Consider the following 6,476-nt stretch of genomic DNA (forward strand, 5'->3'; position numbering starts at 1 on the left):
GATAAATATCTCATTTTAAATATAAAAAATCTAAAATATAATTATGATAATCATTGATAACTAACATAATTTAATTAAAGAAATTACACCAGAACACAAGAACTTTTAAAAAGATTAATTTAATACTGATATTGATATTTTTTTTTTTAAATTATGATATTTTTAAATTTATATATATTCAAAAATAAAAATATTTCCACTTTCTCAAAATCACATAAAACCAATGTTTACTTAAAATTCAAGATTATCAAAGCTCGATTTTTGAATTCTTATAACTGATTGCGGATAAATATAATCAAATACAGGATAAACATCTTTTTTTAAAATATAAAAAATCTAAAATATAATTAGGATAATTATCGAGTTCTAAGAAAACAATTAATTATTATTTTTATAAGAATATTATATTATAAACCAAATATAAATTACTTCGTTATTGTATTTAAATTGAATTATAATAAAAAATTGAATTAAAAAATTACACAAAAAATGAGGAATTTTAAATAGTTAATTTGATATTAATATCGATATATTTTTGTCAAATTTTTATAATATCGTCAAACATATATTTTATTCAAAAATAAAAACATCATCACTTTCTCAATATCACATAAAATCATATTATAACATCGACTGGGATAAATAATAAAATAAAATATTAAAATCATGATGTATATCACTGCATTGCGCGAGTACGCTTCTAGTATTTCTTAAATAAATTTTAGATAACCGAATATCTTTAAATTATTATACGTATTCAAACATCATAGTTTTTATTTAAGAAAAATCATCATTTATTTTGATGCCCACATATACATTTATATATATATATATAGAGAGAGAGAGAGAGAGAGAGAGAGAGAGAGAGATAGATGAGATGATCAAACGAGAATATTATCTAGGATGAAAAATGGTTAAACCTCATTTGATTTAAATATAATTACGGAACATGGTCAATGGAAGGGTGAGTGGACACGACCTAAACCATGAGATGAAGTCGCATGAATCGGAATCACATATGATTTAACTGTCTTCGTATTCTCTTATTTGGTTGTTTTTTTCTGTATTAATCTGACTCTTTCTTTCTCACTATATATATATATATATATATATATATATATATATATAAAATAGGGTTGGGTTCATGTGATACCCGTAAGACCAATTTATGTTTATCGATCAACCTTATAAGCTAATGATCTAATGCTCTAAAATTGCACGATGACAATTTTGTAATTATTGAAAAGTCTTGTGGCAATTTTGTAATTATGAATGTTCAGATTGTAAATCTAATTCAAGGGTTGAGAATTGGTCTTACGGGTCTTACGAAAAACCATTGGTCTCACATGATCCCAAGTCTATATAAAAGAGAGAGAAAAAAAAAGACTTGAGATCACGTGAGACCAGTATGTTTTCGTTAAACCCGTGAGATTATTTTTTACACTTAAAATTTCACATCAAAACGCTGTAAAATTTCAAGGGTAAAAAAATGATCTCACGAAAACATATTGATGGCACGTAAGCCTAACGTGTATGTGTATGGGAGATATTTGATGAATATGTCATTAATTTAAAGTATTTGTTGCTAGTTTGACCAAAAGAAGCCTTTGAAAGTTGGAAATGCATTTCATGGAAATAAGGTGGATAGTGTTCCAATCATAAACTTTCATGTGGAATCACATGTATTTTATGAGCAACCCCACCATAATTTATGATATATCTACTCAACTTTTATTTCTTTTATAACACCCAAAATTAATTACATTTAAAAAATATTAATGCATTTATCAACGTATTTATAGAGAAATTTGTGTTTTTATTTTCTATTTTATTTTAAAAGATTTTCTAGTTCTTTAAAATTGAGAATACCAGCAAAAATTCTAAATTTAGAGAATTTTCTAAAACTTGATATACAGAGAGAGATAAATTAACTTTTATTCATTCCCACCAATAATATGAAATCAGTATTATTATATATAAATTATTTTTGAAATTTGTAATGGGATGATAAACTTATGATATAAGTGAAAGTTGAAATCTTTAAGAATTTGTTCAAATTGAATGTAATTTTTTTTTAGAATTATTGACTTTTAATTTTCTATTTTGAAAAACTTATAGAGAATTGGTTGGAGATGCTATGATGATGGAATTGTTAAATTCCTTTGAATTCTCTGATTGAGGGATTTAATTATTGTTTGGCATAAGTGAAATAGTTGAATTATAGGGTTGGGTTCTGGTGAGAATGTAAGTTATAATGAGAAGCGTAAGAAGATATATCTATTTTTGAATCAATCCTAATTGAATGTCAACGCTGATGAGGTGTTCAGAGATGCACTGAATCATTTAAAACACAAATCATGAGTAGGCATGAGATTAAAAATGATCAAGTGTTCAGCAGGGATGGTGATTTGCCCCCACCCAATGGGGAACCCGGTTCACCCAACCCGAACGGGGACGAGGATTCCTCTCTAAAACGAGTCCCGGGACCGAGGATCCCCAGTAGAATCAAACTAAAGAATATTATTTATAGGGTTTGACCGGGGATTGCTAGAGATTTGACCGGTGACGGGATGATAATCCCCGTACCCACCGGGGCCGGGGGACATTACTACAAACCGGGGCCGGGGATTAAAAACCCGCCCCATCCCGCCACGTTGCCATGCCTAGTGTTCATATCTCTTTTTACCTTTTCACCATAACTTCTTTCATCATAAGATCATTCGCCTTGAATTACGTTCCTGCGAAATGTAATTGACTACATAATTTGGCTTAAAAAACAAAATAACATTTTGATCCATTACCCTCGGCACTGCCACCATTGCCGCCGCCAACCGCCATCACCAGCTTAACTGCCACCCCACCACCACCACCACCACAAACCACCATCACCGCATCACACCACCACACATTATTGTCGTCGTCACAACCCCCACCCACCCCATAAGCGTTAACCGCGATAAGAGTAATTATTCTCACTTATCGGGTAAGACTCTCGGTTCTTGCATTTGCTCTTACCGAGGATAATATTTTTGGTCATTACCAAATTCATCCGGTAAAATAATATAATTTGGTAAATACTTATCCGGTTAAGCATTTTGTAAACCGCCGGTTAGCCGTTGATATCAATTATGAGTTTCAACTTCAAGTCATCAAAGATCTAAGAGAAGATAAAAGATAGAAACAAGTGAGGTGTCACACACACAGAGAGAGAGAGAGAGAGAGAGAGAGAGAGATTTTGTGAATTTTGAAAAATAATGGAACTTTAAATTTGGATTTCAACATTGGAGCATATTTTGACATATAGAAAAACATAAAGCATAGAAACTCTAAATTCCCTTATAAAATTCAATTTGTGAAGAACGATGAGAACCACAATTTGGTTTTCAACCATCGACATGCTTATAAGCCATAAAGTCCGGCAGTCACTTTCATTTCAACATTCGTGTCAATTTATATCAGGTCTTTTCCGTATTATTTGCCTTAAAATAATTATAAATAATATTTATATATATATATTCATACGTAAATAATACTTCTAATTTTTTAATATTGTTAAATTGGAGTCGTATTTTTTTTGTAACCGTGCGTTTATGTTTACCAACTAATTCCTAGGTGATTATAGATGTGTAACATCATAGGCAAAGCGTACCAGATATTATCCGTTTTGTCCACCCACTTGAGCTCATGGTTTTAGAACGCGTTTGATATAGGAGGTGTCTAGTTTCTTATAAGGTAACTTTTGTTTCCCTTCCTAACCAATGTGAGATTTTACAATCCACCCCCCCCCCCCTCCTTGGGAGACCAACGTCCTCGCTGGCATACCAATTTGATTCTCATATTTGATACCATCTGTAACATCCCAGATAAATTGTACCATGTATTATCTGTTTTATCCACACACTTGCACTCACGCTTGTAAAAGTGTCTGATATAGGAGGTGTTCCGCTCCTTATAAGGCAACTTTGTTCCCTCCCCAACCAATGTGGGATCTTATAAAATGGATTTAAGTTATCGTAGGTGAACCTCTATAGTCAAGAAGCCTTTGGCAACATCTGGATTTGAACTCGGTTAGATGAGATTTTCCACTTGGTGTTGTTTATCGTTAGGATCAATGAATAATGATCATTTTTTACTCTTTTAGCAGCTACAGTGTATATATATGTGTGTGCATGTGCGTGAAAATTCAAAGGAGAGAATTGTTGAAAATGGAAAAATTAAAAAAAAAGCACGAAAAGGTATAACAATTGTAAATGTGAAATTAGAATACATAAAAATGTTTGTTTTCTCAAAGCTATTTATTTGGATATAATTTTGAATATGTTCCACTTTTTGTTTATTTCATCTAAACCACCTCTGTAATAAGGAGGTACAACGTTAAAACACACACATACACACACACACACACACACACATATATATATATATATATATATATAAACGACACAAAAATGTTCAAATAAATAACGGTTCAACATCGAACATGCATATGCAGTATTTGGACCACAAAAGAGCAACATTCCAGCATGGGTGTAATGGACCTTACTCACGAAAAGAAACCCGATCACAATTGACCTTTTTCTAACGATGGAAACTCATATTATTGTATTTGTTATTAGGTGGTGTGCATCGGGCGGGTTCGGGTGGAAAAATCAAAAACCCAATCGGATTTCGGATATGGAAATCAAGCCCCAATTTTTGGATTTTGGATTATGGATTGCTTTGGGTTCGGGTTGGTCGGGTTTCAAGTTGAGATCGATCGGGTTCGGGTTTAGTTATAATATATATGTATCCGATCGATTTTGACAATAAGTTCAATCAATTTAGAATATTGATAAATCTTATAAATTAGAAAGAAAAAAAAACATGACAAACTATGATTTTTAGAATTTTTAAAAGATAATTAGATAAATAAGTATATTTATATAATATTTAAAATATATATGTATATATATTTCGGGTTTTCGGTCAGATCAGGTGGCCAAAAACCAAACTCTACCCGAACCAAATTCCCCCCCCCCCAAAAGTCGGTTTTTGGATTTTCAGATTTCGGGGCATTCAGGTTATACATAATTATCTTATTTTCGGTTTGGGTTTGGGTTTGGATTCGGATTTTATACACCCCTATTTGTTATTGTATAAAAAACAAATTCAATAATATCATACATCATAATATCAATTTGTAAATATTTTTTTATATATGCCAAATAATTTAATTAATTGTTATTGAACACTAAAATGATAACAGTTTCAATTAAAAAGCAAAAATAACAAAGAATATGAAATTGTTTTTGAAAAAATTAGCTCAAATGACCATTTTTCTCATTCAAATTAGCTTCCTAACCATTTCTCTCTCATGTTCAAATGTCACTATATCTGCAATACCCATTAAGGATCTAGCTAAAAGACAAAAACAAAAAAAATTCAACCAGTTTATCGTCGAAATTACAAACCTGGACCATCACAATTGTTGAACTGGACGTCGCAATTGTGGACCTGACTAAAAGACAAACAAAAATATCAAATTCAACCAGTTTATCTTCGCAATTAGGAACCTGGACCGTCACAATTGTGGACCTAACTAAAAAAAAATCAAATTCAATTAGTTTATCGTCGCAATTGCGGACCTGAACCGTTGCAATTGCATATTTATGTTGAATTTTTAGTCTTTAGCTAGGTTCATAATAGATTTTGCAGAAATAGTGACATTTAGATCAATTCAAAAAATAAATAGTTAGTCGACCGATTTAAATAAGGAAAATAATCATTTAATTCAAACAGTGTTATTTTTGAAGGTGGGGACAGTTACCTAATTATTTGGGACTATAAATAGTAGTTGTGTGTTATGATGGTAGGTAATTGATAACACATTTTTTCTTCTATTTCCAATGGCATATTTAATGCAACTAAGGTTGACTTCACTATAAGTGGTTTATATTCTTTTTCATTTTTATTTATAAGGGAAAAGTCTAAAAAAAATCTAATGGATTTTAGTGTTTGGAATAATTAAGTTTTTTTATAATTTTTTCGAACAAATAAGTCTTTGGATATTCCAAAACATGTTAAATAATTCTTTGGACAATTTTTTAGAACAAATAAATCCTTGGACAATTTAAAACATGTTAAATAATTCATTGGACAAATTTTTGGAACAAATAAATCATTTGACAATCCAAAACATGTTAAATAACTCCTTGAACTTTTCTAAAACATGTTGGATACGTTCTTATGACTTGTACAACTAGTTAATATAATAAAATAATTAAAAAAATCCGAAAAAAAACCCAATGAACATTCATATTTTAAACGATCAAGTCCCTAAACATTTTTTGAACAAAAAAGTATTTAGATCTATAAAATTAAACAAATATAACAAAAAAATACTTACATTTACAAAAAAAAAATTACATTTAAAAAAGATTTTTAATAAAATTTATTTTAATTAAAATAAAAATATACTTAGTCAGTGATTTTTCAAA

This window comes from Cynara cardunculus, assembly GCF_001531365.2.
Source record: "Cynara cardunculus var. scolymus isolate 2C chromosome LG 13, CcrdV1, whole genome shotgun sequence".
Taxonomy (NCBI): Eukaryota; Viridiplantae; Streptophyta; class Magnoliopsida; order Asterales; family Asteraceae; genus Cynara; species Cynara cardunculus.